General features: G+C 38.9%; 1 protein-coding gene across 1 annotated transcript in view; it reads left to right on the top strand.

The window, feature by feature from the left end:
- Positions 1-604: 604 nt before the first annotated feature.
- Positions 605-12297, top strand: part of KIAA1549 (KIAA1549 ortholog) — a 206650-nt gene continuing 194957 nt past the window's right edge. Inside the window, exon 1 of the mRNA XM_006019528.3 lies at positions 605-621. The gene's annotated coding sequence lies outside the window, so the exon portion shown is untranslated. The remainder of the gene's footprint in view (positions 622-12297) is intronic.

Below are 12297 nucleotides of genomic sequence, written 5' to 3' on the forward strand. Positions count from 1 at the left end.
GATAGTCTTGGCAAAGCTCATTCACACTTGGAAAATATCCATCTTTTTACACTTTTGTCCTAACTTTTAATTTAGCATTGTCATTTTTCTGCAGAGGGATGTTTGTGGCCATGAACGCCTTGACTAGTGCAGGGATAGCCTCTTTTCTTATCTCACTGCTTTCAGTGGCCCTTTTAAGCATCAAGGATATGGTCATTTGTCTCTTGCTCTATCCTTTAGCCCCTGCAGCAACCTTTTGCTTCGCATGCAATTTGGACTCTAAATGGCGATCAGTACTGATTATTTTTTTATTTTTTTTTTTCCTTGCCACATCCAGAGTTAAATTGCACAATAAACAGAACGGTGTGCCACCATCTACATGCAAGATTCCTGAAGGGTGCTGCCTTAGATCATCCATAGCTGAAATGTTCTTAGCTTTATGGCAGTTCCTTTCACTCATCATCTTCAGACAGCATTGCCTGCACTGCCTCTGGCTGTTTGAAAGATAGTGTCAAAACCCTTTCTCTTCCCTGAGTGGCACCTTTACTGAGCCTGTGTCACTGGCTCAGCTTCTCACTAGCACGCTCAATGAAGCCATGCGCTCTTGACTGCAGGGATTGGCACGCTTACATTTGTGCTCTGGTAAGTGCATTTTTGTTTTGTTTTATTTTTTCCTGGCAATTCCATGCCAAAATCGTGAGGATCACCATTTTCATGGGATTCACGGAAACCACTTTTTTCATGGTTTCTGCAAAAAAGCGCAAAACTGCAAATAGGGTAAATCTCTAATCATGACTCTTGTTTGCTTTGAGACTTACAAAGTAAACTGTATGCATGGAAATTGCAATAGAGATCCTAGGAATGCTTGATTTGGAACAGTCTTTGATTGCCCTGATTATGATTTTAGGTATTACGTGACATTTAAGACATGAATAAGGAAAATTCCATGTCTAAAGTTACTCTGGGCTGGAATAAAAAAAAAAAAAGTCTCCTTTTTTTTTCCAAAAGAAGAAGAGTCCTTCTCAAAATAGGTTTTCCCTGAGATGTATGGTTCTTACATGTCTCCTTACCCTAGTTCACTCTTAGCCTAGCTACTCTTTTTTGTTTTGTGTCATTAACTTTGATCTGTACTGTCATTTGTTTCATCTGTGCATTCCCCCAGAATCTAAACCTCCAGCAAGTATGCACTTCACTATATATCCATAATCACAAGTCCTGTTAGTTCAGGTTTTCATATACACGGGTATGTGGAATTAAGAGATTCTGTCTTGATAAAATGTTGAAAATGATGTTTGTTATACTTATTGCTCCAGTGCTATTTAGTGATGAGGAAGTGTTAGTGTCGTGGCCTTGTGGAGGTTCTGTGAGGGTGATCATGCAAAGATCTTGTTGTTCTCAGTGTCTGACAAATGACTTAAGCACTTGTACACCTGGCCAGTTGCTTTTCATGGTTTAATCTCTGACACTTCAAATACAAATTCTTCTGTTGAACCCTTCCCCCTGCCCCCATTCCCCTGCAAAAACTTGGCTCAAGATCTCTGTTTAAATAGGGTACCATTATACATCTGAACCTGCTGATGTAAGGTAAACTTGTAAGTGTGGAAACATGTCAGTTTAGTAGGACTTTTATCACATGTATATTTTAGGTGATCTTACTGGTGCCACTACAGGAAAAAGTAACTTGTTCCCTCTTGTAGGTGGGTGGGTGGAGGCAGGGCATTGAGCTGAGGCTGTGTTGGGCAGCTGGTGGCAGTGGCACTAGGAGCAGAGGCAAAATTTGGGGTGGATGCAGCATCCTCCCAGTGCTGCCGGCACCTGCTTCATGCTCAGCCCCCGCTGAGAAGAGCCCCGCGCAGCCCTGGCTGCATCTGGCCCACCCCGCACCACCCCGTGCAGGTCTGGGTGGTACACGCCCCCCTCCCTCCCCCGCCTTGGGGCCTTGATCTTGATCTGCCCCCGATGCTCCTTCCCTCCCTCCTCCCCTTCCACCACACCAGACTTACCAGCTGGAGGCAGCTGTATCAGAAATCAGATTGGTATCAGCCGATATGCCTCCTTAAATATCGGCTATTGGTATCGGCCCCAAAAATCTGTCGGTGCACCCCCACTTCTCTCCCATGTCCAGCTTGTGCCAGGCATGTTTTTTATCCAGATACTGATCTTTTCACTAGAGTGAGTTGCAGGATGTTTGCTGTATGTGCTTATGAGGCCAAGTACAAATGCGACATACATAGTAGTGGAATTTTGAAGTTGAAATACCTTATGAGTTCATCCCAGAGGTGTAATGTACCAAGGACATAAAGTGATCTCTGAATGCATGGATCAGACTGTTCACTTCCCTTGATATAGATTTTAGTTTAAGATTTCACTGATATTCCACATACCATCTGAGTGTTTAAAATCATAGAGCTTGTCTATATCTTATTTTGAAGGTGTGCTAAAATTTTCAGTCTGAGAAGCTGCCTCTTGTGTCTTCCAATGAAATAAATTTTAAATAATTTTTTTTTGAAGGCTTACTTTTTGTCCTCTTTCATAGAAGTAAAAGTTTTAATTTGATTCTTGGAGGAAAAAAAGTAAAAAGCAACTGAAATTCTGTGTGTCTGTCTCAGACCTGAAGCAGAAATGACTACTTTTTTTGGGAAAAGAATGACAAATCTTTAGGCTGCCTTTTATGGACTAGAAGTTATTGAACCAGAATAAATGAGAAAAGAAATGCAGTCATGCTTAGTGGTGTTTGTTGGGATTTTAGGTCTGTAATACTTAGAGGAAGCAGTTGTATTTTTTTTACTGCTTCTTGTGAGAGGAAAATTAATTAAATAACAAGGACTGATCCAGTGAAACCTGTGATTTTTCACTAAAATATAAGACTTACTGCAGCTTTAAGAACATTAATCTGTTATGTCTGTCAGTTTTACTATAAAACTGTAACGAAACAGAAGCAAGTTGTTTTTGCTTGTAGACTGAAAATTCTGAACCAGCTTTTTTTAAAGTTGTTGTTTTTGAAAAATGAACCATCTAAAAAAATCTCAACCAGCTTTAGATGTCATCAAAACTATTGTTTCATGAAAAACTTACATAAATTGTATAAAAGTTCTTAAACCCACTAGAGAAACTTTCATTTGCCAAAAAATGAGTTTTTGGTTTAACCCTTTCCCATCCCCAAAGAACACTGAATCCATCTTGAGGTTTTTTTATTAAAAAAACGCCCAAACAACTATAAACTATTTTGACAGTTTTTGGAAGTCGGTATTTAGGACTCAAGATATAAACACAGTATCAGTTGATTAATTATTACAAGAGTGTTTTAGGGCACTTAGATATCACTGCAGTGAAATAAATTAGAGTTTTGATAATTTAACAGTAATATATATGTACTTGGGTTGACAATGAAGTAATCTTTAGACAGTTTCTTACAACATACTTTCTGCAGCCAAATGCCATTTAGATGATACAGTTACCATTCTGTAATGGTAGCGTTAGTGATGTCGTAGTCATTGTGGGTCAGGAATTATGTGAGAGGCAAGGCTTTGTGTGGGTGTTATCTTGGACCGACTACACAGTTGGGATAGGGTTAGACAAGCTTTCAAATGCAAGATGTTTTGTAATGGGAAGTTGGAAATTATTATATAATATACTGCAAAGTAAAGGAATTCTAAGAATTTGAGAGGTATGTTCTTGGGCTTTACCTAATGTACTAATGGTGTCATAAAGTTTCTTGCAATGCCAGACAAAATAACATTTGAATTGACTTTCTTAGTTGCAGAGACATGATTGGGAATGGGTTATAATGTGTCGAATAAGACCCAAGTCATTGAAAGAAAGCTCCAAAAAGATACACACACTGATTAACTTTTTCACAGATAATTTATTACATTCAGTTAAGAAACCTTACCTTAATGTAGTCACTTATAATGCACTATTCTTTATATATTCACTAATATGCATAAACAGAGAGAAGCCAAACTTGAGGTTACATAATTTTGGGGTGGCATCAGCTAAAACTGCTAAGTAAAGCAGCAATTAAAAACCTAGTAGTCATTTTGGTTTTTAGAGTTACTTCTCAATTTTTGTTTCATGAACTACATAAAATAGATGCCAGCTCCCAGACTTTTGGTTTTTAGAGTTACTTCTCAATTTTTGTTTCATGAACTACATAAAATAGATGCCAGCTCCCAGACTTTTTAAATAAAATTATTAATATAATTTAAAAATGCTTTTCCAGTAGTTTATTGAGCTAAGTGGTACATCTAAGAACAAATAATGTGGGTTGTGCTTACAGTTGGAGGACTCAAAGGGAAGGAGGGACTCAGTCATGATGAACATGAGTTCTTAATGTGAGGCCATAGTCAAAAGGGCTAACATAATCTTAGGATGTATAATTAGAAATAAGGGGTTTGCATTACCTGTGTATTTGGCATTAATGTGACTGCAACTGGAATATTCAAGCTAGTTCTGGCACCAACAATTTTTAAGAAGAATATTGAAAAATTGGAGAGGGTTGACAGAAGAGCAAAGAAAATAACTAATGGTATGGTAAATGTGCCCTTATAATGAAAGCCTCCATGAAGACTGTTTACAGTGTTAAAGAATCAGCTAAGGCATGACATTTTCATAATCTGAAGAATCTGGATGGGGAGCAGAACTTTGATAATAGTGGGGTTCTACCATCTAGGAAAGGGATAAGTAACTTCCAATGGCTGTAAGCTGAAGCTAAACAAATTCAGATTAAAAACAAGGTGCATATTTTGTTTAACAGTGAGTATATTTAATATTTTTATATTCTGCCCTTCCTAAAACAGGCTGTGTCTGATCTAGGAGAGTGTTTCCTTCTCCCAACCAACAATCGCTACTGCCACAAAAGAAAACAATTTTTAAACTTCGTAACTACTTGCAAAGCATTGTGGTGGTGGTTCTATCAGTGAGACTTCTTTAAACTGAGAATGGACGCCTTGTTAGAGAGTAACTTTTAATTTGAATGGGAATTAGTTTGTGGAAGTCTTATGGATTAGTGTCAAACAAAGTGAGATCAGGTATTCAGTAGAAAAATTATGATTTATATGGGTAATTAAATAACAATGGTCCTCTTAGTTTCCATTTTCCTTTAGTTGAGGTTTTGCCATTTGCTTTAGTGGATTTGGCACTCTGTCTCCATTGTCTTTGGAAGCGAGTTTAGGTGTGAAGTACAAGTGATGGAGAGGGCTTTGATGGCATGGGACAGTGGGGGGGGGCTATACAGAATGCAGTAAGAGAATATAATATCCAGTCTAATAAAGTAAAGGTTTGGTTGCTATCTTAGATTTGTGTAATGTAGTTCTATAAGCTGTTGTCGGAAGAGAGGTATAATCCTTTGGATACAGGTAGTCTGTTAGAAACAGTCAGTGGGAATGGCAGTTAAGCATGGGTTGAACAGGGACTTCTGCAGTGGTGAAACTTTTTAATTATCTTTTAATAAACTAATATATCAGTGTTGATCTGGAACCTTTACTCTCCTTGTAAGGATTCACATAAACTTCCTTGCCATGTTGCCCAGGTATCCACAATAGATGATTTTGTTCACTTCAGTTTTTATACTGAGATGTAGTGACGCTGGTTTTGTTGCTCTAGTTTCACACAGAGACATGAGAGGGTCCCAGCATTCCGGAATTCTGCAACACATTTGAATTGTGACATTGTGATTATGGCAGACAAACATTAGATTAATGAGAATAAGATCACATGGTTCTATAGCTAGCTATTGGATGTCTTGGTTATAAATAAATAAATCAAGCTGTGACTGACCTGTGGTTAAACCAGTATTAGCTGGCTGGTTTCTTGTAGGCATCCTAGCTCATGAGAAGTGTTTTGTGGAACTATACGGATTCATTCATGGACAGTGATGTGTACTTCAGGGCAGAAAGTTTAGGGACAACTGTGAAAAATTGAAGATAACTGACATTAAGAGTGGATTGAGGAGGTCATAGATATATGAAATGAGGGGTTTAGTAGTGAAGGGTAGAGCTATGAAGGGCTTTGAAAATGAAAACAAATTTCAATCTGATGCAGTGAATGAGTGGAATGATTCAGAGATGAGTGATGATAGTGCCGAGTTATTTTTGAGGTCTTTGAATAATCAAGACTCTACACCCATTTTGAGTGGGGTTTTGGCTTAAATGGATCCCAGGACAAAGTCATTAGGGCAGTTTTATACTACCCACTTTCAACACTCCAATGGAGATGGTAGGGAATACTTCGGAAGGTAGTTAGATAAAAACATGATTCTAAATGGTACTGACTGGTATACTGAATTAAGAAAAGATCTGGGGGGATGTTTCTAAAGAGCTTGTAGCAGAAAGGATTCCTTTCTTGAGTTAGTCATGTGAATCTTACTCACTGCTTATATGTATGACCAATGAGCTGGATGTGTTAACTTTTGCTTCTCATGGGAAATGAAGATTTTCTACTAAGCTTCATTATAAAAGCTATGAGGAAGTCGCCGATTTGGAAATGTCATCCCACAAAGCCATCAGCAAATTGATGATGGAAGAAATGAATGCCTACAACAGCTTGAGTGAAGCCAGTACATTTCTGTTAATGTTCATGACTCTTCCTGTTAAGTAGTGTTTTGAATAGGTAATTATTTTCCATCAACATCTGTGCACTAACAAGGTTTATTTGTTTAAACCTGTAACAGAACAAAAGTTCAGTGCACATAAATGAGTTTCAAAATGGCTGAAACTCGTTTAAGATAAACCTGGTTGAATGTAATATCATACTCAACTGATTTAGGTCAAACTGATTTATGAAACTTCTGTCTCAGATCCCATCCTGGTTCAAGTTGAATCAGAATCTCCCAGCATGCTTTGCAGCCCTAGGCTGGGCTGTGTTTCCTGCTCCAGCAGAGAAGGGTTGGGGAGAAGGAGAGGCAGGGACTGCTTAGTGTGTATATGTACCCCTCCCCACCCAGGCAAACCCCAGCTGGCATCTGGGGCCCCTTTGCCCCGAGTATAGAGTTGCCCTGCTCTGCTAAACTTAGTACTGGCAATGCTTGTGGACTGCAAATCCCAGAGGTACTTGGAAGCAGGAAGAGGAAGCAATGAGCAACCCTGCAGAGTCCTGGTACTGTGATTGTGGACTGCAAATCCTAGAGCCCTTGGGGGCAGCAAGAAGAGGAAGTGAACACACAGCCCATGCTGGTTATGTGTCAGAGAGCCGTGCTCTAGATTTTCCTGGTTTCTGGCCTGAGCCACTGCAGGCATGTGGCTGCATTTTCTGAATCAACAGTGAATGTCTATTCACCTTTTAGTCAGTTTAACTTCTGCATTTTAGACTAACCTGCAAAGACTGAATTGATTTAGGCTCAGGCTTTTTGACTGTCTTTACTTAGGCTTGAAGATTTTCTCCCTCTTTTTCTGATGAGAAGGCTGTAACTTTTTCCCTCAGTTACAAAACATCACAGGCAGAAAAGCCATGAAATAGTGCAAGTATATAAGGTATGTAACAGCCCAAGTGAAAGCTGACCTTGTTATGGTATAAAAAGTTGTTTCTTAAGCAAGTAACTGCAAAAAACACTGCAAGTGTGCCCCAATCCTGCATGATGACACAAAGAGAATAGTAACTTTCATTAACCACCAACAAGTTCTTAGAGCTGTACAGGATTTTAACCCTCCAGAGATTTGCTATCGTGGTATCTATGGGCATGTCCAGATGAACAGTCATGTGGTATGTGGCACCACAAACACGTGGTGTTTTCCACTCTGCAAGGGTGCGTTGCCCATGCATGCGCTTGTTGGGTGTTTTTTCCCGTGGGATTTTTGAATATCCAGGGGTAAAAAAAAAAAACCTGCAAACCCCCCCCAAAAAACCACAAAAGAAAAAACAAAACTGGCGCAGCGAACTCTCTGTTGAAGAGTGGAACTGGGCTGCCCAGAGCCACACTGTGGCTGCCAACCAGGCTCTGCTCAGCAGAATCGCTGTGGCTGCAGCCCCGGGAGGCCCCCAGGACCCTAGGTAAGGACTCCAGTACGGTGCTGGCCCAAGCCTCCCCTACCCCACCTGGGGCAACTTGGTTCACACCAAAGCACATGTAACACAGGCGTTCCCCGGGGACAAGTAGCTGTGGTGTAAGGTGCACTGCTGCTATTTGTCCCTGGGGAATCAAACGTCCACACACACCTGAACATGCCTAATGGGATTACATTGATTCCAGCATACTAGTCGGAGGGGGAAAATGTCTTTGTGCCAGGACAGATTAGATTTTACCTCAATGGATATTAAACTAATTTAGGTTTAGCAGACAGAATAAAAATAACATCTACTTTTGGCAAGCTAGCAGAGATTGCATTCCAGGTTTGGCAAATGCTGCAGTTATTGATTTGAAAGCCAGTCTAGAAGTGCAAATGTTGTAAAATCTTTCATGTGGCTTTCCTTTACTAAATAAGAAGTGGAGAGGATGCAATTGGAAAACTTGCAGGAAAGAATGTACTCAGTGACTTTTCTGTAACTGAAAAGATGTTATCCAAACTGTTGTTTTAATTGGTTCCACCCAAACTAGTGGTAGATCCCTTGATCTTTTCAAAGGAAGGCAAATATTTTAAAAGTATATCTATCATTATTCATGTATATGTTGTACAATTGTAGCACCTTTTAAGAGCATTATTTAACTCATGATCCCTGCTGCAGTTTGCTGGATTTATTTATTTTGAGTACTGGATAGCAGGACCTTGCATGGAGATTAATTAGGTAATATTACAAGAGTCATTTACTTTGCTCCTGAATCTAAGGGAAGAGGAAGTGGCTCTTTGGGCAGAAGGAAGTCAGGATAGAAGTCCCTGCAGGGAAACCTTAAGAATGACTTGGGGAGAAAGGCTGACGTTTGAATTGTTGTAGGTAACAAAAGGTTCCAGTTCTTCCATACAATTTATCCCTTCTATTGGGATGACTTTTTGTGTACGTTGTTCCTAGAACAGTGTTTTAAAATGTGTGGTAATGTTGCTTCATGAGACTTACCATGTTGGTTCTTGAAAATATCGTCAGGGGGTGGGGGGTAATGCAGCCTTTGTCGATATTTCTGCTTTCTATCAATCATGTGCAAGTGTTGTTGTGAAATTTGAACAAATAATTATTTGTGAGCTATCTGGAATCATTTGCTCCAATATGATGGAATCTTTTGCCCCAGTATGGTATCTGGCTGCGTGATACTTTTTTTTTCTTTTGCTGCATGGAGAAAAGTCAAGAAAGCATCCTATTTTAGATTTTGGCTCTGTCAAGTGAGTAGCATGTTAAGGGGCCTGTTAAGCAGTTAAAACTTAAGTTGCATCTTTAATATAACCCAAAATGTAGACACATTCTTTCTGTATTTGTCAATGCAATATAGGTAGTAATATCTTTTTTCATATAGCTTTGTTGTAAAATAAATGTATGTACTACACAGTGTGACTTGCATAACAAGAAATTGAAGCATGGTACATTTTTCTCATTCTGTTTTTAAGATGAATAGCTCAATTTTTGGAGATGAAAATAGTTTACATAATGGCTTTTAAAGTGTGAAAGTCATGGCCAGTATATGGAATTACTTAATCCCCTCAGGGAACAGGGAGGTTTGTTTTAATTAAGAAATTGAATAGACCTGTTGACCTGAGCAAAGCTATAGACTGTACTTAGTGGTCACTTTAATCTATTATTAGCAGAAAGGCATGAGCAATGTAACCTGTAACTATCCCATCTCTTGCATTCCCCAGAGAGAGCGATCATATAATTTCCTTGCGATATATGTGTAACACCCTACTGAAGTCTACCAGAATTACAGATGGTAATCCAGCAGTAGGGTGATAAGCCACATAGCTGGCTCACAACAGGCTTGTTTTAAGTCAGGGCTTTCAAATTGTCTGGCCATGTGGTTTGTGGATTGATATATTGCACAGTGAGCTTACAATGGGGAAACTCTTGTTTTCTTTGGAGGTAATTTTCAAACCAGAGAATTTTTTTTTTTTTTTTTAATGTCATATTTGCTTATTGGCTGTCTGACTTGCATGTCAAATAGTGATTTATCCCCACATCAGCCATATCTACTCTGCTTGTAATTTCTTCCTAATGTACAGAAGTGATGCTTTAATGAACTCATTAACACCTGCTTTAGAATTCAGGAGTGTAATTGCCTCTCAGAATGAGGATAAGTTTGTGTTCAGGTGGAAATGACTACTTTTCAAATATCTAAATACCTACCAAAGAGAACATTGAAATATTGGGAATTACATTAATTTTCTTTTTAATATCTTTCCTGCAAATGCCAGGTTGCTGAACATCTTTCTTTCTGAAAGATGGGTCCATTTAAGTTGTCCCAAGTTGAGCACACATTCACTAGATAATTTGGAAAATTTTAGGCTTATGTTTGTTGTTGTGATAGGATTCACAAATACTGTCACTTCTATCATCTACTGCTAATGTACACACCCCTGAAGATTTTGAGCAGACTTATTTTGTGTCACTACAGTACACCTTTGTGCATGTAATAAATGGAAAGCATTGGCTTGAAATCAGTAGCTCTCTTGAGTTAGAGGAGCCGCTCATGATCGCAGCTGACTATGTTGGGAATGATTTAGTTTGATTTGCATGCTGCACAGGGTCTTTCTAGATTTGTGTACTGTTAGAAGTAGCACCAGCTGTGGGGTGTTTTTTGGGTTTTTGTTTTTAAAAAGACATCAAGGATTTAGGTAAGCCATATATTATCATGGGTGGTGTTTAAATTTAATTGTGTGGGAAAACTTTCACTGATGCATCTTACCCTCAAGTTCACATGCAGGCTCCAATTGAAGTAATGACTTGGTATCTTTTACCCTATGTACTGTCTCTCTAAAATGAGATTTCCCTTTTTAAGTGGTTGGACTGTGTGTCAGTGTGGCTTCACTGGCTTTTGGCCACATCTGGCATATGGACCATAATCCATGTAGGCAGATCTGTGGCAAGTGGCTCTGGGATAGTTTAAATACAGTCCCTGAAGGAAAATCATTTAATGCCTATTTTTTATTTGAGCTGAGATTCTCTGTGCAGATCACTGACTTTGGAGCTCATTTCGAAAGTTTTATGTCCTGCAGCTGTTGGTCATATTGAGATTTTGTTTTTGTCTAAAAGAGTGAGGAAGCTTGGCCATGAAGAGTATTTCCCAAGGGAATACAAGTTGCACGCTTGTTTGTGCAGTAGACATATCTGCAAAGTTTTATTTGCTACTGGCACTGCTAAGAGAGTAGCATGTGTCTTCAAAGCACTGAAAGCTCCTGATTTTGGATTAACAGCTTTAGAAATCCCAAGAAAAGAGCACTTTTCAGTAAATTTCTGTTATATAAAGAAACTCCTTTATTTCGACAAAAAAATCAGTTGTACAGAAAACTGCATGAGCAATTTTCTCAGTCGTGTGTGTGTAGCGCAAAGAAGACATTATGGGAAACTACTGATTTTTTTTTTTTTTTTTTCTTCTCACTGTGTTATAGAAATAGCTGGTTGAAGATGAGGATTTTATTAAAATGGAACATTTGGTGAATATTTACAAGATGGGCCTAGGAGAGCTGTTTTCAGTTGCTCTCATAGTAGAGCTCATTTAAGACTTCTCTGAATATCTCTGTCAATAAATTAATTGTTAAAAAAATTTCACCTTTAACATATTTTTCTTTATATTAAATTTGGTTGATTCCTGTAAAGCTTGTAACTTGGCATTCATGCCCAGTTCTTTGGGTATCTTATTCATAAAGATTCAAGCCTTCGCTTCTGGTAATTCTTGTCAGGCACTGAGCAAGCCAAATGCTGCAAAATCAAGGAGTCCTCAACATATCTATTATTCTGTCCTGAAGACCTCATTAATGTAAGGATGAGAATTGTGTAAAAAATTATACATTTACTAGAAGAAAGATGAAATCAGCTGTACAGCCTGTCATCAGTTTTGTTCAGTTTGCACGTGTCAAACATTGCCTTTAATTTCTGGTGTGTGAAGAGATTGTGCCTAGAGCTGGTTTTTCATTTTTGTTCTTACTTGCTTCTTGGAATTAAAGAGGTACATTGAAATACTACATACACCATTGATCTATTTTGGATGCCCCCTTCCCCCTCTGCCTCCAGGCAATTCAAATTGTAATGGGTGGTTAAAGGAAGACACTGAAGGGCAAAAATTGTTGGAGCCTGTGGAATAATTGGTACCAGACAGGAGTATAGATTTCCTTGAGAGTGGTGGTTTGGTCAAAGATCTCAACCACATTAGTGGGCAAGTCAGCATTGATAGCATAAGACAGAGTTCCAGTGTTATGCACTGGAGGTATGAAAAGGATTTCTCTCCCTTGCATTATCCCCCCCCCC

Source organism: Alligator sinensis, unplaced genomic scaffold, assembly GCF_000455745.1.
Source record: "Alligator sinensis unplaced genomic scaffold, ASM45574v1 scaffold74_2, whole genome shotgun sequence".
NCBI lineage: Eukaryota > Metazoa > Chordata > Crocodylia > Alligatoridae > Alligator > Alligator sinensis.